The sequence below is a fragment of the Leptodactylus fuscus genome, chromosome 2 (assembly GCF_031893055.1).
Source record: "Leptodactylus fuscus isolate aLepFus1 chromosome 2, aLepFus1.hap2, whole genome shotgun sequence".
In the NCBI taxonomy this organism is placed as follows: Eukaryota; Metazoa; Chordata; class Amphibia; order Anura; family Leptodactylidae; genus Leptodactylus; species Leptodactylus fuscus.
The window spans coordinates 121,115,450-121,138,614 of record NC_134266.1 but is presented as its reverse complement, the minus strand read 5'-3'; the positions used below and the strand labels follow the sequence as shown (position 1 = coordinate 121,138,614).

Genomic DNA, 23,165 nt, shown 5'->3' with positions numbered 1-23,165 from the left:
TGGACTTTCTGCTTCTATTATATCAGGGGTCTCAAACTCGCGGCCCGCGGGCCGCATGCGGCCCGGCAAACAGTTTTGTGCGGCCCGCAGAAGCATCCTACGACGCATAATACAGTTTAGGACAGGTCCTGCGTCAGCGGTTCTCAACCTGTGGGTCGCGACCCCGGCGGGGGTCGAACGACCAAAGCACAGGGGTCGCCTAAAGCCATCGGAAAATACATATTTCCGATGTCTTTAGCCGCTGAGAAGCCGCGCTGCCTTTGCAGCAGGGGAGATCCTAGTGGAGTGAAGGACCTGTGATGACGTCGGGACCATGTGATCGGACTCTGGTGTGGGCGGAGCTACTCAGTACAGTGCCGAGTTACACAGGAAGAGAAGGCTGCAGTGAGTGGAGACTGGAAGGTAAGATGGAGGGAGGAGACAGCATGTGTAAGCAAGGGGTGGGACGTGGATGCAAGCAGTGTTTGAGTATGATAAGAGGGGATGCAGGCTGTGTGTGAGCATGATAGGAGGTTCAGGCTGTGTGTCAGCAAGATGGGGGACATGAATCTGGGGGCAGAGATGGGGGAACATGAATCTTAGGGCAGAGATGGGGGACATGATTCTGGGGGGAGAGATGGGGGGGACATGAATCTGAGGGCAAAGATGGGGGACATGAATCTGGGGACAGAGATGGGGGGACATGAATCTGGGGGCAGAGATGGGGGACATGATTCTGGGGGCAGAGATGGGGGACATGAATCTGGGGACAGAGATGGGGGGACATGAATCTTAGGGCAGAGATGGGGGACATGATTCTGGGGGGAGAGATGGGGGGGACATGAATCTGAGGGCAAAGATGGGGGACATGAATCTGGGGACAGAGATGGGGGGACATGAATCTGGGGGCAGAGATGGGGGACATGATTCTGGGGGCAGAGATGGGGGACATGAATCTGGGGACAGAGATGGGGGGACATGAATCTGGGGGCAGAGATGGGGGACATGAATCTGGGGGCAGAGATGGGGGGACATGAATCTGGGGGCAGAGATGTGGGGACATGAATCTGGGGGCAGAGATGGAGGGACATGAATCTGGGGGCAGAGATGGGGGGACATGAATCTGGGGGCAGAGATGGAGGGACATGAATCTGGGGGCAGAGATGGAGGGACATGAATCTGGGGGCAGAGATGGATGGACATGAATCTGGGGGCAGAGATGGGGGGACATGAATCTGGGGGCAGATGAAGGGTGTATATGTAACTGGGGGAAAGATGGAGGGGGGACATATAGTTTACGGGTGACTGTAGGAGGATTATACAGTGTGGGGGCACATGAAAAATGAATGGGAGGAGTCATCATAAAAGTGAGTGGAGCTAAATTTGCCGCGGTGCGGCCTGCCGACTGGCTGGGATCTTGCTCTGCGGCCCACATGCTGAGTTGAGTTTGAGACCCCTGTATTATATCTATATGGAAAAGGTCAGTGTTTCAGTAAGTATTATTGACATGCTGCAATTTGCAAAAACTCATTTCCGCAGCAGATTTTTTTTGCAATGTGTGGATGGGATCAACCAGAACATATACACATAGTCATAGAAGTCTCTCTCTCTCTCTCTCTCTCTCTCTCTCTCTCTCTCTCTCTCTCTCTCTCTCTCTCTCTCTCTCTCTCTCTCTCTCTATATATATATATATATATAGATTGGTAGATAGATAGAAAACCAAACAGCAGCATTCCAACTTCAGAAAAACAAATGAATCTCTTTATTCCAGTGCAACATTTCGGTCCATATGTGAACCTTTCTCAAGCAGTATATCTAATGAAAATAGCAACATGTTATAGGGTGTTCAAAGTACAATGTGCAATTAATTATGCAAATCCACTGATAGATAGCCAAAAATTCTACAAAATTCATAAGTGCAATCAAGTATTAAAACTGATACATAACAAGACTCACAGTATCAGTCCTGTAGGATAAAGTGCAAAATATATGTGCAAAATTATATATAAATATATATATATATATATATATATATTTTATATCTCATATATATATGAGTTTCTGTCTGTCTGTTCACCCCCAAATAAAGGGCAGATCCCTCCCGCAATCTACCTCCCATTGCTTTCAATGGAAGGCAGAGATCGCAGCAGGATGCGGAAAAAAGAACCGTCCTGCTTGTTCTTGCAGCGGATTCTACGACTTATTCAGCTGCGGAGTCCATGGCTCAAGACTCACCCCCTGACTAGGCCCATTCATCTGGGCCTACGCAGGGGTGGGATGCCATGACGGAATGCTGATGCACTCCATCGGCATCCCATTGCGGCTAGACGTGGCAAAAGTACCAGTGGCGGAAAACGAAGAGGAATATCCAAACTGAGATTCACATGAACACAGGATGTTTATGGACCAATGGAAACTCTAAGGTTCTTCAGTCTTCACGAACACACAGCTTTACACAAGGTTTCCATAGCAGCCAACCTATTGTTCTGGGGCCTCTACACAAACAAAAATTGAAATATACCCATGTGAAGTCGGGTCCTTCTGCTAATATATATATATATATATATATATATATATATATATATATATATATTTATATATATATATTTCCAGAGTATAAGATAAACATATGAGTGGAAACCCATATAAATCCACACATATGCATGCATTGCCGATCATACTGCTGCTGTAGTATAAGAATGTGCATGCGTGGACATGCACACACACTTGCGATACACTCACCATATTCGCAAAGGAAAGATGTGAGTTACTATCCCCCTAGGTGCAGAATATGCTTCCTCCATGTTCTAAAATGCACCTGGCCATATTTACTAAGACCAACAACTTCCATATAAAATATTAAACATTGATCCAGCCAAACAAAAGGATTATTTGCTCTATATCCACATGAAGCATTTTAATGCTGCTGGATATTATATAGATAGATAGATTACAGATAGTTAGATAGCAAAGGTTTTTTTTTCTTTTTTGAAACACAAGCCACTGTCTCCTTGTGTTTCTTCTATAGCCTTGAGTACTGATTAGTGACACAGGGATGAAAGGGTTATTACAGTACATAATACTGTGCTACAGGGGCCACTATAGGGCACAATACTGTGTTCAGGGGCCACTATAGGGTATAATGCTGTATACAAGATCCACTATCAAACTGATCAAATGTAGACACACAACCCTCCTGAAAATTCTGAGGGTCAGATTCTTGATTTTGGTCAGCTCATGAATCAATTTTGGCACTGAGGGCGTTAGAAAAAATTATTTTTTCAAAGTCTTCTTCTCTTAGAACATTTTGGGGTCTTACAACTCCCTTCAATATAAAACACAAAGGAGCACAATGCAACAGCATGTCAATTACAGCACATTAATCCTTTACACAACATTGGGTATATTTTTCACATTTAACCCCTTACAATGCCACAACATCTTAATAGTATTAAGGGCAGAGCTCTTGCTTGGACATTCCAAAACTCATATTGTCTTCTGTTTCATTTGTTCATTTACTTGGGTTGGAGAGGTTTTATCAAGACCCATGTTTAGTATGCCAGTCTGCACTGCTGGAGACACACACCTTATACATGAGGTGCATCTCCTGGCAGGGCTGAAATCTACTCCATCTAGAAGCTTTCAGGCATTATTACCTAATGTAAATGATTATGAAGACCAGTGTTTAGTATGCCAGTCTTGATTATCCTTGCACTGCTGGAGACACACACATACTCCAGCTAGTAATGCTACTTTCAGGCATTATTAACTAACATAAATGATCACAGATCTTGTAGGGTCAGTGGCCCAGCCTCTTACCACGCTCCCTTTCAGAAAAATGACATGAAAATGCCACTTATGAAATTTTTTCTTTCCAATGGCATTTTAAAAAATGGAAACCTCAGTATTTGGACTTTTTAAAATCAGAAACTTGGTGCGGAAGACTAACAAGTGCCTGATTTTCTTGTTCCCTTGCCGTGCTTTTCATTTTATGCTCATGTACTTCAGTAAACCAGTTTGATACAGCCTGGAATTCATTGTTTCCTCAATGATTGCAAGGCGTCCTCACACTGAAGCGATAAAACAGCACCAAACCATGGTGGTCCCTACACCAATCTTCATAATGGGGGTTAACGTTTTTGTTTTGATTTGGTACTTGAAAGTTCCTCTTCTTCTTCATGTGTCCAAAAAAATTGGCCCAGAAGCATTGTAGAACTTACAGGTGGAAAACGTGGGCAAAATTGAGAAGGGATGTAGTGGTTTTTTTTTGGAAAGCAGGGATTTCCTTTGTGGGGTCCTTCCATGAATGCCATTCTTGTTCAGTATTTTTCTAATAGTGGACACATGAACAGATGTTTTTGCAGCTTGTAGAGTCTTTACTAGATCCTTTGCCGTTGTCCTTTTTAACGCCTTTCAGTATTAATCATCGTGCTCCTGGAGTGATCTTAACAGGACGCCCACGCAATGGGATAGTAGTTACCGTCATGAGTTTGTAGAAAATGTGTCTAACTGTGAAATGATGCAAACCCAGGCTTAAGTAATGCTAAGTGGCCTTTTATGGCTTTATGCATCTTTGCTAGCAGAAAGGGTGACCCATTGAAGTCAATGGGAAGCTTTTTTTTCAGCACTGAAATTCCACAACAAATTCCTCACCATTTTCCTCCGTGTGAATGGACCCTAATGCATCTTCTGAGGTCTTATGTATATTAATTGCCTTGAGGCATGGTTCACAGTAACTAATCTATCTTAAGAAGAACAGATTTATCAGTAACAAGGTTTTGGGTGCCTTTATTTAACTCATTTGTGAAATTCATACTTAGAATCACATCTATTTAACTGAAGCACCTTTAGCTCTTGAAGAAGTCATTATAACCCATTCAGGACTGAGACAATTTTCATTTTTACATTTCGATTTTCCCCTCCCCACATTCCAAGAGCCATAATTTTGCCATTATTCAGTTGACAGAGTCACATGATGGTGAAACAAATTGTACTTTGTAATGGCAGCATTCAATATCCTGTGCAATGCACTGGGAAGCTGTAAAAAAAACTCAGAATGGTAAAAAAAACAAAAAACAATTGTGCCGATTTCTTATGGGTTTATTGTTTATGACATTCACTACAACACTTTACCTGTATTTTGTTGGTCAGTACGATCACGGCAATACCAAATTTATATATTATTTTTAATGTTTTGATATCTTTTAAAAATGTCAAACTTTGCAAATTAGAAAAATTTCTTTGTGCCGCTATATTGTGACACCTGTAACTTTTAAATATTGACATATATAGTGCTGGGTATTGTTATATGTGGGACAAGATTATGTTTTTATTGGTTCTGTTTTGGGGAAGGGCTAATGTGTTGATCTCTTTTCATTCAATTGTTTTAGGCGGCAAAATGTTGAAAAAAAAGCCATTCGGCCATTTAAATTTTTTCCAGCTACGGCATTCACCGTATGGGATAATTTTTATATTTTAATAGTTCAGGCATTTTTGCTTATTTTATTTATTTATTTATTTTATATGTGATCTAGGGAAGGGGGGGGGGGATTTAAATTTTTATATTTTTTTGTGTTTTTATACTTTAAGGTTTCTAAATGGTCTGAAAAAAAGTAAAAAAAAAAAAAAGTCTGATCGCTCATACAATACACTGCAATACTAATGTATTGCAGTGAATAGCAAAATGCATTGACTTCTATGGCGGTACCCATGATGCCTGTGCACTTCATATGGGGGAGCAAAACGTGGCCACTGCATGTACAGTGCTCAGGTGCCTTGGACATCACCGTTTTTATCAACCAGCACTGATCGTGGTTGTTAGCGGTGGGTGCTGGCTGTATTATACAACTGGCATCCCCCATGTGTGGAAGGCATGCAGCCCCTCATGCCTAATCACGTACATGTATATTTTTTTTTACATGAATGGGATAACACAAAGGTTCACCTCCTTATTTTCCATACACAACACAGCTGCTTGAGTTTTATTAGCTTACTTAGGTCCTGTTTTTCCATAACTATGAATTTCTGTAGATAGCGATCAGACTATGTTTTGTAAGTAACCAGTGCAGAACGTGCAGAATTCCCAAGGGTTTGTTTAACTTTTTGTTCAACTGTGTATTAATGAAAGTTATCACCTGGTGGACAAAAAAGAACAACTTGAAACGCTGAATTACTATCGTATTATTTAGTAATTTTGGTAATTTTTATGTTTTAAATCTATAGTAACAATATGTAAATGATTTTTGCATGCACATGTAGTAAGAATAGCCTATGCGGTGACCAACAACATAGTAAAACGATATATGCGCTCACATTGCCCTACCACATATGGTATATGGAATATTAGTGTATTATTTGTTTAATTACTTATTTAATTAATTATTTAATTAGTTCAATTACTTATTCTAATTACACATTTAGCGCTTTACTTATCTATCTTCTGATTATCCACATAGTAGGTGTCTTATATTTACTATTGAGGAACGTACGAACGTAGGAATGATTGTGGCTAGATGATTACATTTACCACTATGATAAGGATGTCTAAGATTTTTTTGGCAAAGTACACAGTGGAGCAAATCTAAGTTTTCACCTGCAACGAGCTAGGTCAGTCATTCAATGGCTTGGCGATAAACCTTACATTAATGCTTGCCTGAGCAGCTTATTTATTGAGTATGAGAGAAAGCTTACCTCCCAGCATGTTTAGTATGCCTAATCTTATCCAACACCTACAAATGGAGTACTTGGGCTATTTTTCTTGGGAATGATCAAAAATGAACACTCTTCCAATATTGCGTCCTACCTCCCACAGGCACAGGTATATATCTTGAAATGCCAATCTACCTTTACAATTTACAGGGCAGGTCAGAAACAGTTAAGAAACACCAATCCTAAATCACCAGTCTAAATCATCTATTTCCAGCTTACTCCTGTTCCAAGGCTAGCAGAAAATCTTGTTTATTCCTTGCTAATAGGCGCCTCCTGTTTCAGATTTGCTGTGTGTTTAGATATATGTCTCTCCGCCTGCCAAGATTCCTAGGCAGATATATCCTTAGAAATGTAGACCATTTTCTCAACCAAATTCAAAGAAAACAAACGACAGGCCAAGGTCTGATATGAAATAGTTCGAAAATGAGAAAAAGCTGCCTCAGAACTCGGTTTACATTCAAATAAGTTTCTGCAGGACAATGCGGTCTGCCGGGCTTCTCCAACATGTGAGACATAATAAGGGAGAGGCCGCTCTGCTGCTAGGTGTGTGATGTTGTTATTAGTGAAAGAAACATTTGACATGACTGGCCATGAAATAAGAGCAACAAAACATATTTGGGGTCAAAGAGGAGAGGGAGTGTTGCTTCACAATAACAGGGTGTCTTTTAGTGTGAGGTGCACACCCTACTTAAAGGGAAGTTGCCCAAACATGATCTATTACATGTATTTTTTGGCACAGGATTTCCAGCCGCAGATCTGATTTTATCATTTTCCATCTAGGGTGCAAGCTTTGGTGTAGCTATAGCAGATGAAGCCTTATACTTGGAGATTTAAAAAATCTTACGTAGCTCCAGAGGGCATGAGTAAAAGAGCATGTAAAAGTACCATGATATGTAAAAATATGTACACCCTTAGATTCACCCCTCAAATTTGGTTAAGGACTTCCATGAAAAACCTCGACAGACGGCGGCTAACAGTACAACCATTAAGTGGCCACACACAGATGCATACAATGTAGACCGTTTGTGACAGGATATCTCAAAATCATGTTGTTTTCAAAAGCTGGCCATCATGTGACACACATACTGTTTATAATTTTGTCTAGCCAAGAGGAAGGCTAAGGGAGGCACATAAGACCTATATATGTATATCATGGTCAAAAGATGTACACAACTTTTATTGCTAGGCTAAGGGAGGCACATAAGACCTATATACACAGTCCAGACATAGTAATGTGTCTACCGCCTACTTTTGACGTCAATGTTAAATAACCAATCACAGAAGGCACATGTCATCAGCCATCTGGGTGCTCATCATTGTGGAAGGCACAATGGATCAACACAAGTATGCATCTATCCTTGCGGACCATGTTCACCCCTACATGCGAAATGCTTTTCCTCAGGATAATGGCATCTACCAGCAGGATAATGCAACGTGTCATAAAGCTCGCAGCGTATGTGCATGATTCAAGGGGCACCAGGATGAGTTTACTGTACCCCTTTGGCCAGCAAATTCCCCGGACTTGAACCCAATCGAGAATCTGTGGGACCACCTCGATCGGGTTGTTTGCGCCATGGGTGCTCAACTGTGTAACCTAGCGCAGCTGGCCATGGCACTGGAGTTGGCATAGCACCTTCCAAGTGAACATCATCACAATATCCCCTCTCTTCCTGCACGTCTCGCAGCGATCCGCTCTGCGAAAGGTGGTTATTCTGGATTTTGACAGGTGGTCACATTAATGTGACTGGACTGTGCATTTATATCATGGCCAAAGATGTACACACCTTTAATTGGTAGATATCAGTATAAAATTTTCTTCATGAATGTGCACTGTTGTTTTAGTGTCAGTAAAGGCAGTGACTAGCATTTAAGATAATAGTGTGCCTTCACTTTTGTGCCAGCAGTTATGGAGTTGTGTTACTTACCTGCTTCAGAATGGAAATATCCAATGTACTATACAAAGAGACATTGATACAAAGTGGCATGCACAAGTCCTTGACTAAATCTCATTCTAATCTTATGGGTGAATCGGAATGCCTACTGCCAGTGAAGTCGTATCATCATCTATGGCAATCCAAATTTATGCTCTTCATACTGACTATGCATATATCCATGAAGCTGTGTTAAAAATCTACTGGAAAGTTTTCCCAGAAGAGTCAATGGGGAAATAATTCTATATTGTGTTTATATTGTTCAATTACATTGCTATGGAGCATGTAGGAAAATGATGTTCACATACTTTCAGCTATTTATGTGAATAGAAACAGAAAGAACTGCCAGTGGTTATGATATCTGACAAAGTATTTTATGATACTGTAATAATATTGTATGCTTCATGGAATCATGAACACTGTCTCTTATGAACTACCATACCAGAAAGGGTATCTGCTAAAAATGGTGATTATCTAAACTATCTACTTGAAGTACATTGATGCCACTTAGATTAAAATTGACAGACTGCCTTTGTTTCATGGCAATTTCTGCCCAATTTCTTACTTTGGAGACATATTTCATTAGTAGCTTTCAATGTGCTTTTATTACCTAAGCAAAAAAATTCAACCTACAACTGCAGGCCTGTGGGATTTTCACCATCCTCTACCTTAGGCTAGGTTAAAACTTTGCTCCATGCTCTCCATTGTTCACATCCGCCGTGGGACCCGAACAACATAGAGTCCGGATGATAAAACACTATAATGGGATTTCTCCACTGATCTTCGGCAGAATCTGTGACGGAGTTTCTTAGGAGACTCAGACACAGATGTGAACAAAGCCATAAATAAGTGAATCCCATCCACACATTGTGCAAAAATATGCAGTTTTGGAAATCGCAGCATGTCAATTATACCTATGGAAACGCTGATTGTTTCCCTACAGGTATAATTGAAGTAGAAAGTTTCCTCTGCGGATTTTCTCTGAAAAACGCTGCCGCCACGTTTTTTCCCGCAATACGTTTTCGCTGTGGCGCGCTAGCGTGGGGCCTTATCCTAAAGAAGGAATTCTACCCAATGTTTTATTTATTCAGGGGTTTCCTCCACATTCTTTGAACCCCTGTCTTGCAATACATGTGTTATAGCTTTTCTTTCCTTCTTAATGATTATTTTCACTACATCAATGCTGTACAATACAGTATGGTTATGGCTTCTATGATGGCTTTTTTGTCAGTGATTTTTCTGAATAATGAACTTTCATTTCCATGGTAATCTCACCACCACTTTGTCACATGTCCTTAATTCTATCCTCCTTAGAGTCTATTCTTATGACATATTTACAGATCACATGCAGTGTAATAATAGGATAATATCTGCAAAACCCTCCGAACTCTTGTATTTTAGAAATGACCTCAAGAACAATTTTTGGGTTTTAATGTTAAAAAAAACCCTACCATACACAAAGTGAATTTATACACTTGGTGGTCCTTGCAGTTAGAAATAATCAGGGCATGGAAAAGTCACAGCATGCTACTAACCACAGTGAGTCATGTCCTCATAGCATACAGTATAGGGAATAGCATGAATAGCAACTCTCTAATGCAACTCTCTTTGGTTTGTTCACACTAGCGTTCAGGGACTTCATCACCTATTCTGCTTGAAACAGGCAGAGAGGAAAGTCCTGCATGCAATTTCAGTATTAAATCAGCGTAAACCAGGCAGAGGCCCAACAGATCCCCTTAATTAGGGTCCATTCACACAGAGTTTTTTCGCACTGATTTTGACGCTGAATCCACGTGGAAAAAAAAGCCTCCCATAGACTTCAATGGGTTCCTTTTTCCACTAGCGTAAAAACTCTGTGTGAATGGACCCTTATAGTTTATGTGGTTTTCAGGTTTCCACAGGTAACTGCTTTTTAAACAAATAGGGTTTCAGTTTTCCGGATCCCCAAGCAGACTCGAAGAACAGCAACCCTAATGCTAGTGTGAACCTAGCAAGTAATTTAAGCCTCCTCTAAGCCTATCAGTAGACACACAACCCTTCTTGTGTTCAACACTATTTACAGACCACAGGTTGGTGTAAACAGTAGCAAGTAGTCTGCTAATGGATTCCAGGATGTTCTATAGTCAAAATGCCAAGCAATATTAGAGAAGCTCCATTACAAAGTAATACCCTGAATCTGAACATATTTTACCATTTTCATGTATTGTTAGTCAATTTTCCACCTAGAAACCATCAAAGGAGGCCAACTGCTGTTGACTGATCCTGTTGTGAGTATTTCTATAATATACTTTATGTGCACAGAGAAACTTACTGATACATGTAACAAGACTCCTAAAGACATGAATGCCTAGGGCAATTTGTTAACACGTATTTACATACAATAATAATAATTGTTATCAAGCCAGACTGCATACAATATGTATATGTTAATGAGATACTTATGTATTAATGGTCTAAAACAAGTGAACTGAGGTGGTAATAATAAATCAGGGCCATAGACTAATAACACTAAACTATCTACACTCTAACACATAATAATCATTCAATCTGTTATAAGAAACCAATTTTTAATCAATTCCAGGGAAAGAGAATTGGGAAAGTAAAGACAGCTGCTCTCCATGATACCATCAACAAAAAAGGCACTGTTTGTTTCCCCTGTCACTCTTCTTTTTGCCACCTGAAATCATGTGAGGAATCACCAAATCTACTACCCCATAGTGATATAAAATCGGAATCACAAATTTGCTAATTGCAACAATTTAACACAATTTGCTACTGAAATAGTTGTAAGTAGCATTTTTTTCTCTGGACTAAACACTTTTCCAATAGTTGTAATCATCAGCAAAAGTGATGTAAATATTGGCAAAATCTAAAACAGTGGTTGCCATAGATTTGCACCTAGGCGCAAGGACACTAATTCATGATGAGGTGCAGGCCCATCATGAATTACGGACTCCTTGCATTGCAGCAGGGGCCATAAAGACCAGAATAAGATACACTGGTCTTGATGATTTCCCCTGACAGTGCCAGTAGCGTGATTCAGAGATCTCTGGCACTATTCAGTCAGTGGCAGAATGTGCCATAGCTCAGATTCATGTCCTCTTGCCTGCTCCTGTCTGACACCACTGCTTGACAGTAGAGAGCCTAAATAGCATGTCAGACACCAAAATAAATTGAAGTTATTGCTCGGGAATGGTAGGGGCTAGAGAAAAATTTCTGAGTCCCCCAGAATCAGTGAAGTAAGGCTTATTATAGGATTCAAAGAACTTGACTTGGTGGATCTGGTGAAAGATATTTTTTTATGGGCAAGATGGGCAAGACGAGACATTGTGAAGACAACTGGCAGTTGGTGGTGTTGAAAAAGCCTCTTTGATGTGTGAGTGTTGTAAGCAATCTATTGGAAATTTTGTCAAATGCAACACTAACATAACCATTCACTTTAACATTAGCCATAGCTAGACTTTCTTTCACCCAGGAAAAAGATTCAGCTCATTGCTAAAGCCCTGTATCCAAATACACTGGCCTAGGCAATGGTTGGAACCTTCTCAGTCAGCGTCCGGATACATAATCTGTCGGCCTATTCATGTTAATTGTTATACAATGACTAAATACGTAGTCGGGTGTGACAGTTCTTCCAATCTACAGCAAATGAAAAAGCTATAGTACTGTTTGTAGAAAAGTAAGATATGTAATATCATATTTACAGCACTTTGAGACCTACCTGGTCTTCTTACAGTATGTTCAACAGCACTTGCACTGGCAACTGCAAACAGATCTGCAATTCAGAGAAAAATCAAATTCAGAAAATCATTTTACATATGTATTTTTACAATGAAAGTTACATAGATTTATTTGCTATGACCAGGAATATTATACATTAAAATACATAAGAATTACAAAAATAGCTTAAAAATCAAAGTGAAAACCTAATTTGCATAGTAAATACTTCTATAATGAAAAATATTAAAGGATACATGCATTCATATTAGTCACCTTGACAAATACATATACCGTAGACAGGAATGGTCTATTCAGATGAATTATTTGCATCTTCAACCAAAGTAAGTGATATTAGTTCTGAAATCTGAAGCCTCAGCCATTCATCCAGATTCAGTATAGAACCGGGGTGGTCTTAATGGTGGTAAAACCACAGTTCTTAATTTAAGCCATTACCCACAAATTATTGCCAAGTAATATTTCCTTTCTTCCTTCCATTCCAAAATTCCCTGTATTAATGGTTGAATGGAGCTTTCACAAACACACATTTTTCCCCAGTCAATGACTTGCCATAATAAGTAAGGAAAATTAAATAATTTCTCCGTTCAGTTTCTATTTTGGTAAATGTTCCTTGGTGCCACTTTTCTATATTAATAATAATCATACAATGAATATGCCATTTACAGTTATTTACAGCTAAGCTTAAGGCCGGGGCCCAAAATTGCCAAAGCGCTGCATTTTACAGTACCTACAAAGTGGATGGGATTCTAGCTAATTTCAGAGAAAAATCTGCAGCAGAAAAGTCGAGTTTTTGAAATTCGCAGCATGTCAGTTATACCTGTGAAACGTTGGTGTATTCCATAAAGGTATAATAGGAGCAAAACGTCCAAAGCAGAAAACTTTGCAAAATTGCAATGAAATACAGTGCAGAAAAATTGCAATGTTTAAAATGTTTTTTTCCCACAGCATTTTTTTTTTTTTTGCTGTGCTTCGCTACATGGAGTCTTGGCCTAAGGCTAAGGCCCCACGGGCCGTATCCGCAGCACTAAAGCGCTGCAGGAAGAACCGCTGCGTGAACGCATTGCGGTTCTTTCCGCAGCGCTTTTAAGAGAAAGTTCACAGAGTTTTCCTCTTGGGACTTTCTCTTAACATTATATCTACGGGAAAGCCGCCAGCGTTTCCATAGATATAATTGACATGCTGTGATTTGCAAAGCCGCAACGGCTTTGCAAATCGCAGCGTGTCCATGTTGCAATCTTTTCCGCAAAGTGGGGATGGGATTCGCATAAATCCCATCCACTTTGCCTGCACTGTACAACGCCGCGATTTTTCCCGCAGCGTCTCAACGGGTGTTTTTCCATTAACATAAATATATTTACATTTGTAGTCAATCAAAAGTTAAAAATATTTCCAAATATAAACATTTGCAGATTTTGAGAGATTTTCTCAAACTATTTTAGTGGTGATAGTCTGTTGTCCTGATTATTTGCCAATAGATTTGAACATGAATGCAGAAATTTTCTATGGTCTGGCACTTGTCAGAAACATAGCCATGATTTCCTTATTGTGGACAGGTTATCTTCTTATAGATGTAGTGTCGGTGCCTGATAACCTGTCCACAATAGTGAAATCTGTGAAAAGCTTGATTCCAGAAAAGGTTCACATTACAGTGATAAACATCAGACCTTTGTCATGTAAGTCATTTTTGTAGATTTGAAGAAAAACAACTTTGAACTTTGAACACTGCTCTTGCTCTTCAAGAAAAATGGATGATATAGCAGGGAGAGGATCAACTCTCACTACATGGGGTGGCTCAGCATAAAGATGGTACGGGATTGGACGGCAAGAGCAGTGCTGCAGGAAGTTATACCCTCAGTGCACCTTCTTCTTACCCATTTAGAATTAAAGTAAGACTTCAAAGTTGGTTTTCTTCAAACCTACAAAAAAGACTTCCATAAGGAAGGTATGGTGATTATCAATGTAACATGCAGGTGAATGCTTGAGGGATGTGGTAGACTCTTTTTTTGTTGATTGTTAACAAGACAGATGAGTTGTTATACACATGTACATTCACATAGTTGACATAGGTAGTGCTGTCTCTCCAATATAGAAAAATATGAGTGTACTCCAATCACTTTACAACAGTACCAGTCAGGGGTGTTACTTGAGGGGGTGCAGAAGGTGCAGTCGCATTGGGGGCCCAGGAGCCTTAGAGGGCCCATAGGCACTGGCATCAGTATTGAGATTACAGCTTCCATCTAGCCTATAAGCCAAAGAGACCCACAGATTACCCTAACCAAACTAAGGTTGATTATACTCCTTAGCTTCTGTAACCATCACTACCAAAAATTCACTGTAGGGATGAGGTAGTGGGCCCCGGACAAAAGATTGCACCGGGTTCCACAAGGCTTTAGTTTCACCACTGGTACCAATATTCTAGTACAGTAAATAATGCTAACAGCCTTTAGGAATGTAATTGTGAGCAGCTCAGCTTTGTTGTATAGCACCTAGGCATAAGATTCTCATGCATAGTGCTAGAGATACTGTAGCTATTGAGATCTAGATTTTGATTGCTATGATCAGAATGCTAAAGGGACTCTCCAAGATTAGCAAATAATGCTACATTATTCTAGTGGAAGTACTTGGTATTGCAGCTCTTCCTATTATATTGACTTCAATAAAGGTGGGCTACAATACTAGTCACGTCATATAAACAGATATGCCACTGCTTCCAGTAGAAAACCATGAAATAATGATGGACATCATCCAGCACCATGCCTCTAAATCTTGTGTCATAGCCATTTTATGCTTGCTTCAAAATCCCTGTGTATAAAGGTGTAATACACTCATATAACAGTGCATGTCAGCAATAGATGCCTCCATAAGTCCCCTTATATGCCTGCCATATTTGTGTCTTAATGCCTGTTGACCATAGCACAGGTCCCCCCCATAAATACTTTCCACATACAGGCTCTCCAAATGGTCCTTGCCATTCACTGACTGGGACAGGTACATGAAGAGGCCTGGATATCCTGACATATTCATTTTTTCTTATAATGCAGGTAATCTATAAAAAAAAATCATACCATAGGATTTGGGTGGTATAAACCTAAGGAACTGGGTACTTTCCTAGCAGAATTGGTGCTCATGGAGAGTATGATGATATTAATGTTATTAATATCTATTGAAATATGAATGATACATATATGGTTCACATCACTTTCTAAAAAATAATGCACCTGTATATTACATTGTAGTAAATGGGACTCACAAATAAAGCTATAGTAAATCCATATGCTGTAATGCTACTTTTTGTTAATAGTACTTGGGAATGACCTCAAAGACAAAGCACAAAAACACGGAAATGCGTTTAAAGTCCCTGATGTGTCCGGTACAGACCACAGTACACAGTTAAGCAGGGCTGGAAAATTCTGGAATTTCAATCAGCATGTAAAAAGGAAAAAAATCTAGGTCTTTGCCTCTCACCCCCTCCTCGGCTCGTGGAAAGACGCTTCAGTTGCCAAACCCTTTACCGTGTTCTTCTGAAACTACACTTTTTTTTTTTTTGAGGAAAAAAACCTCTTTTCTTCCAGAGCCCACGTTTTGAGGAGAGGAGTGGTTTTCTTGTCAAGAGCACAGACATGGGAAATAGTCCCAGTTCGGAAATGCCTTTGTAAATTATTTCTTATAGAAATTTACAAAAAAAGGAATCAGAAAATCAGGAATAAAAAAAAAATTCTCTTGCCTTGCATACTTAAGAATAAACAATGTACAGCAGTCATGTATTTTCCTAAATATAATAAATGTGTGTGATATCATATTCCTGCTGCGAAATTGCCAAATGTACTTACTTCTGTACTTGTGTGTATGCTAGAAGAAAAAATGAATCATCTATCCATCTCACTAAAAGCAGGAAAGTTCAGTTATTTTCTTTACACAGACTGATAGTACCCTTAGGGATAAACACATATCTAGGGGGTTCTTGTACGTTGGGCAGCAACATGTATTTTCATTGCCCGGGGGTACTGTGATGTCATTTATATACAGTAGGACTAGGAGGGAACCTCTTGCTTGAGAGGCACAGCTGCTCACCATTGCTAATAGGTAACTGTTTTGCCTAATGCTGGAAAAAAGTAAGACCTAAGGATATATTCACACACTACTAATTTGTTGCAGAGATTGGAAATTTGGCCAATGCATCTGTATTGTTTTTTGTTTTTGCAGGTGGTACATAGATTTCTGTCTTATATCAATGAGACAGTCACAGGCACCTTTAAAAGAAATCTGCCTCCTGTAAATATACCTAAATAGGATATGCGTCTGCTTTAGTTGTATAACTTTAACAATGCATTATTTGTTATTTTTACACATACAGCTTTGTCGATTTGTTTAAATCCTGAAATATAGATTTACAAAACACAGTGACAATCCATATGATGTTGGTGCAAGTCCCTTAAAACCCTTGCACCAGAGATATTCTTAGTCATAGAACCATAATAGAGACAACATTCCCAAAGAATCTCAGACACTTTAACTTTTTGGAGACTGTCACAACAAACTTAAAGAGGTTGTACAAAACATAGCTGATTTCGTCTTCTCAGGAAATTATCTTCACTCCCATTGGGCACATGGTCATGCTAAAGTTTGGTAACATTTATTTTAATGGGATTGTTTTGCCATGTGATCATCATCGGACATGATGTCATTTCCTGACGACAGCCATGTTTCTAGTCCTGCACAATTCCTTTAAGCCATGCTTAGGATGATGCTACATGTATGTCCATATTCAGGTCCATATTCAGACCATATTATTGCAGTATGAGGCTTGAGGCAGTGTGTCTTGACATAGCATTTAATATGGCAGACTTAATAAAGCCTGAAGAAGGGCATAGCTTTTTCCAAAATACTGCTTTTTCGGCACTGGTGGTGATCAAAATAACCGTGAACTGAAGGGAATTCTTTGCTAGTGCTATCTCTACTATGAATTGGTGAAAAGCACTTTGTTTCTCTGAGCTAAAGCCAAGATTGGATTCAAAAGGAGTAGGAAAAATACAGGAAGGATGTAACCCCCCTCCCCCAACATTCTGAATGAGCCCTGCTCAGGGTTTGAGCAAAGTGTATTACAGTTTATCTAGAGTAGGACACATTCAGGGACACTGTAACTATAAATCATTCTAACGCTAGAGTCACGATTTTTGGTCTTATTTTAAAGCCAGGATCATTTAGCTAGCCTACAGAAATTCAGAGATATCACTGGTTAAAGTGGAGGTGCATATACTCACGCTTCACTTTAATCAGTGTATAGAAGTACTTCTGCAGCTGACAGTGCAGGGAGGGGAGAAAATTATTTTTTTTTTTATTTTCCTGTCCCTATCACTTCAGATAACCCCAAATAGAAGGGTATCATGGAGTTTTGTTCTTGACCCCCCATTATCAATTAGAAGCATACTTGCCATTTAACCCTCTACATGCCGTAGTCAATGCTGACCGCAGCACCTAAGTCATTTTACAGAAAAAATAGACTTTTTCCACCCTGTTAATGGGGGAAAAAGTTAATTTGTTAAACAAATGAAAAGCACACAATTGGTATCACCACATCCATAACAACCCCTAAAATAAAATTAGTATATTATTTATTCTATATAATAAACTACATAAACCTTAAATGCTAAATGCAAATGCCAAAATTGATGTTTTCTGATCATCTCATCCCTCATAAACAAAAAGTAATAAAAAATTGATCAAATAAGTCTTATGTACCCATAAAATACAGGGTCTCATAAAGCTACATTGAAATAAAATGTAAAAAGTTAAGAGCACTGTAATTCAGAGAGGCCTAAAATGTTACTAATTTAAAGCTAAAATGTGATCACTAAAGGGTTAAAGTGCACATAAGGTACTGGAATTGTGTCAGCAATATTTATTTGAGCCATAAATCCAAAATCAGCAATTTAAAAGTGACAATTTCAGGAGGGTTTTTCTAATTCTAATGCGACTGTTAGGGAGCCTTCACACGGAGTTACACTCCGCTCATTCTGAACGTAAAATTCATTCAGAATGAGAGCGTAAAAACCAGATCCCATTGATTTCTATGGGTGCCGGCATACGTGCGTATCACATTGAAAGCAATAGTTAAAAAAGCCTTCCATTGATTTCAATGGGGAGCGCATGTATGCCGGCACCCATAGAAATCAATGGGATCTGGTTTTTACGCGCTCATTCTGAACAAGTTTTACGTTCAGAATGAGCGGAGCGTAACTCCGTGTGAAGGCTCCCTTAGTGAAATTTCTTATAACTGAATCTACTCCTGAGTTTGTCTAAAGAAAACCAAAAACCCAAACATGCCATTTTTTGATGCAAAAGAAAAACATTTTTGACACACAACCAATTGTGCCAAAAATGGTCCATTTTGTCTACTTTAATGAAAAATGGGCAGAATAGCAGGGAATCAAAGTGGTCTGAGGCAGGGATGCTGTGGCCTGCCAAATTTAGTATAACTCAAGGCAGAAAATTGGTAAGTTAAACCTGACATCTATGCCAACCCCCGATTCGGGTTCCAGGATTATTTATAATAGTTTCTTAATAATCTTGGTGAATCTGCCGCCAGGGCTAACAATATCACGACTGTCGCAAGAGCCATCAAAATTCCCCTCCATGTGTCTTCAGCCTTAGGGCCCGTTCACACGGAGTAAATGTGCATGTATTTTGACAAAATATACATGTAAAAAATACACGTGTAAAAATAAGACTCCCATTGACTTCAATGACATTTTTTACACGTGTAAAAAAACACGTCAAAATACACGTCTAAATACACGTGTAAAATGTCATTGAAGTCAATGGGAGTCTTATTTTTATACGTGTATTTTGCAAAAATACACACGTTTTTACTCCGTGTGGGCCTGCATTGGCAAGACTCACAGATTACCTTTCACCTTGGAAGTCAGTGGTGGTCCAAGATCACAGACATCACAAACATGATTTTCTCATGATATTTATGATTTGTCAGAATATGATTTTCCTTCAAGACAAGTGGACCACACTAGCCTAGGACAACTCCATATGAATTGATTTATAGTACTGCTTTATTCTGATTCAGAAAACTTCTCTTTGTCTTTTTATATTTTCTTTCTAATACAACACAAAGCTGAACTCCAGATGCATCTGTATTCAATTCAATGGCTATGATATGGCTGTTTTATATCCTAGGGTAACAGAAACAAACAATAAATATAATGGATAAAAAGCATGAAAGCCAAAAATATGACACAATTGATAAAAGTACAAATGAGAAATTCACAAGTCATTAGTATCTGAGCAATGCTGTTCCACGTGCACTACTATGACATATAGACATTACATAGACATTTGGGGATCAAGAGGACCCCATTTATGAGCAAGGGCAAAGAGATATAATGAAGAGTGAGTGACCTCAAGCATCTATGCTTTTTGATTGTAAGGCAGTTTAACACACAGTGTTTTGGCCACGGCGGAAACAAAGCAGCAAAAAATGCTGCATACCCCAGTACATGTAAATTAGTAGTATGTAGTAAATGTAGTAGTATTCCATTTAGGCGTAAAAGAGGCAGAAAGTCCACAGAAGAAAACTTTGCGGACTTTCTGTGATGTGTTTCCATTAGAGATGAGCCAGTAGTATTCGATCAAGTAGGTATTCGCACGAATACTATGGTATTCGAAATACTCGTACTTGTTCGAATACTATCGCTATTCGCAGTAAAGATTCGATTCAACAGACTCGTCCTTGCTAGTCGGGAGAGCTGGCAGCTTGCGTTTATGCAGGAGCTGGCTTTTTCTCATAGGAATGCATTGACCAGCGTTGATTGGCCAGTGTACAGCATTCGGCCAATCAACGCTGGTTGTGCCGGAGGCTTGTCAGTGAGGAGGCGGAGTCTAAGATCGGACCGCAGCAGTCTCCATTGTGATCCAATCTTAGACCCCGCCTCCTCACAGACCAGCCTCTGGCAGAACCAGCGTTGATTGGCCGAATGCTGTACACTGGCCAATCAACGCTGGTCAATGCATTCCTATGAGAAAAAGTCAGCTCCTGCATAACCGCAAGCTGCCAGCTCTCCCAACTAGCAAGGACGAGCCTGCTGCAGAACCAGCATTGATTTGCCGAATGCTATACAGTGTATAGCATTCGGCCAATCAATGCTGGTTCTGCAGGACGAGTAAGGGCCGGTTCACATTAGCGCCTGCCTCCCGTCCGGAAGGAGTCCGCAGGAGGACCCCCCTGAATGGAATATCAGCGCAACTGCAAGCGCTGTGCAGTTAAAGCTCACGGACCCCATAGACTATAATGGGGTCCGTGCGCTCTAACTGCACAGCGCTCCTCCTAAACACTCTCCTCCTGCTACTCATGGACTTGGTGACTCTCCTTTAGTCGAATAGTGGTTTCCCCTGAAACGAGCATTTTTTTCCATAGACTATAATGGGATTCTATATTCGATTGAGTAGTCAAATATTGAGGCTCTACTCGCTCATCTCTAGTTTCCATCACAGTCTTTTCTGCAGCTTTTATTACAGCGATTCTCTGCGAGTGGCCTTAGCATCACATTCAGAAAAAAGACCAAGCAACTGGATGAAAAAATATTATCCTGATGAGTTCACCCCTTAAAAAATATCTAAAACTGTAGAAATGTATTCAATAGCTGTCTCAGTCTATTCCATTGTGTTTGCACTCAGTGACATACGTCCAATGGTGTCCTTGGCACAGATAAAACAAGCTGGACACATCCTCACCATGGTCCCATTTAAGAAAATTGTGTGTGGGGAGCAAAACTTAAAAAGTCATAATTTTGCATATTTATTCTAATGTGGTAAATCAGCTTTATAGATTTCTTTATGTCTCTGTCATATGGGTGTCTAGAGAGGACTTCCTGACATACCTCTCTAGGCCGGTTGTAGATGACCATGCTGCAACCGGCTGGCCGTGAATTAAAAGCATGGGCGGCTCACGGGGGACACAGGGATGATCCTTGTGGGCTGCCCATGCACGGGCTGTGCTTCTTCGGCTCCTTTCAATAGATGAATAAAAGCCATGGAAGCAAGGGTAGCAAAATAGGATAGAATAGGACTTGTTCTATATTTTGTGGCCCGAACTGTCAACCTTGTGTGTACGGGCCCATTGAAATGAAGGAGTCAGTCAGTTATACGTGGAATACACAGATAGCGCACACTAAACACGGCCATGGTGGTCTGCAACTGGCATTATACTGATGCTGTAGGCCCCTATTATTGCATAGGAAAGCATCCCATGGAATTTATTAAAGATGGAGTCAGTCATTTGGCACTTGGTATTCAATTTCCACTATCAAAAAGCGACGTTTTCTAGCGAATACCATCCACACATTGCAAAAAAATATGCACAGCAAAAATGCTGCGATTCCCAAAATTGCAGCATGTCAATTATACTTACGGAAACACCGGGGTTCCTCTATAGGTATAATTGAAATATAAAGTCCCCAGAGGAAAACTCTGCAGACTTACAGCACTTTTTTGCTGTGGCCTGCTTACATGGGGCTTTAGCCTTAGTCGGTTATGTTTTATAGTTTGAAAAATATGGTCGTTCGTGAATGCATTAAATAGAAGTGACTGATCTATGGATTATGCCATTCTCTATATAGTTTACCAATCTATACATATAATATTATACTATGTACATATATATAAATCCCAGTATAGAATAGTACGCAACTTTTGCCTCTCGTCAAACATACCATTACCTCAGTCAGACCTAGAAGATGAGAACGTTGAACATACTGTATTCTCGATACTAGAGACTTTTGCAGAGGTAACCTGTTCTATTAGCATGATATATAGTATTCTGAGACAGTAAGAGGAAGCCACAGCAATCAGTGGGGGAATGGCATCTTGGGGTTACTCTTTTTGAGAGCGGAAATACTTCTCTGATGTCATTGTAGGAGGATGAAAACTCTTCAAGTCACAATGTAATTGAAATGCACTTTTAATGACTACATAAATGATATATTTCATGTATAAATAAAAGTATAAAAATATTAAAAAGTGGAAAAACCCCTTTAAAGAGGTCCTTTCTTCACATACTCCCACTTTTTCAACATATCTTTCACTGTGTGCCGATCTACTGATTCCAACACAGTTTGAAGTTTTTTTTTCTATCTCCTACCATTCCTGAGCCCAATATGCTATTTAGCCTCTCTACTGTCAGGTGGGTGGTTCTTGGCTCAGAGGAGACGTCCTGAGACCTCCCACCTGACAAGACACAGCCAAATTAGCATCAATGGAGGCAGAACCTACTGAAGGGTGCAAAGAGTTTGAATTGGTGGAGGCAGTGAAGAGCTCTCTTTAACCCTTTCCCGACATACACTGTACTATTAGGCAGATGTTGGGTGTATAAATATAGCAGACTCCCATGTTTAAATATGGACGCCATAGCCACTGGGTCTCTACTGTATTATACAGTGGAGACCCAGCTGCAGTGCCCGGACTGATTGTTGGTATTAACTCTCTTAATGCCTTTTGATGAAGGATATAAAGGGGCGGTGATCCATTACTATGACAGCAGGGATCCTATTGAAGGCTCCCATGCTTGTCTCTCATACACTTTTATTCTATTAAAATAAAATATTAAAGACATAAATCTATAAGGAAAAGAAAAAGCAACATTCTCTATATCCTCAATCATACTGAAGCTGTATTTTTTCCCTACAGTTCCACATATAAACCGACTACACATGTATATGGGCCTTTGGGTGGCAAAGTCACTGTGGGTCCTCTGTTTCCCCCAGGTCGCGATGTGTCCACCAAAGCCCAGTAAAGTCTGGGTTC

The 23,165-nt window shown here is 39.8% G+C and overlaps 1 protein-coding gene across 1 annotated transcript in view; it reads right to left on the bottom strand.

Moving 5' to 3' along the window:
* The window catches only part of COL8A2 (collagen type VIII alpha 2 chain), a 121,217-nt gene that overhangs the window by 50,258 nt on the left and 47,794 nt on the right, over positions 1–23,165 (bottom strand). The window contains exon 2 of the mRNA XM_075264528.1: positions 12,340–12,393. The gene's annotated coding sequence lies outside the window, so the exon portion shown is untranslated. The remainder of the gene's footprint in view (positions 1–12,339; positions 12,394–23,165) is intronic.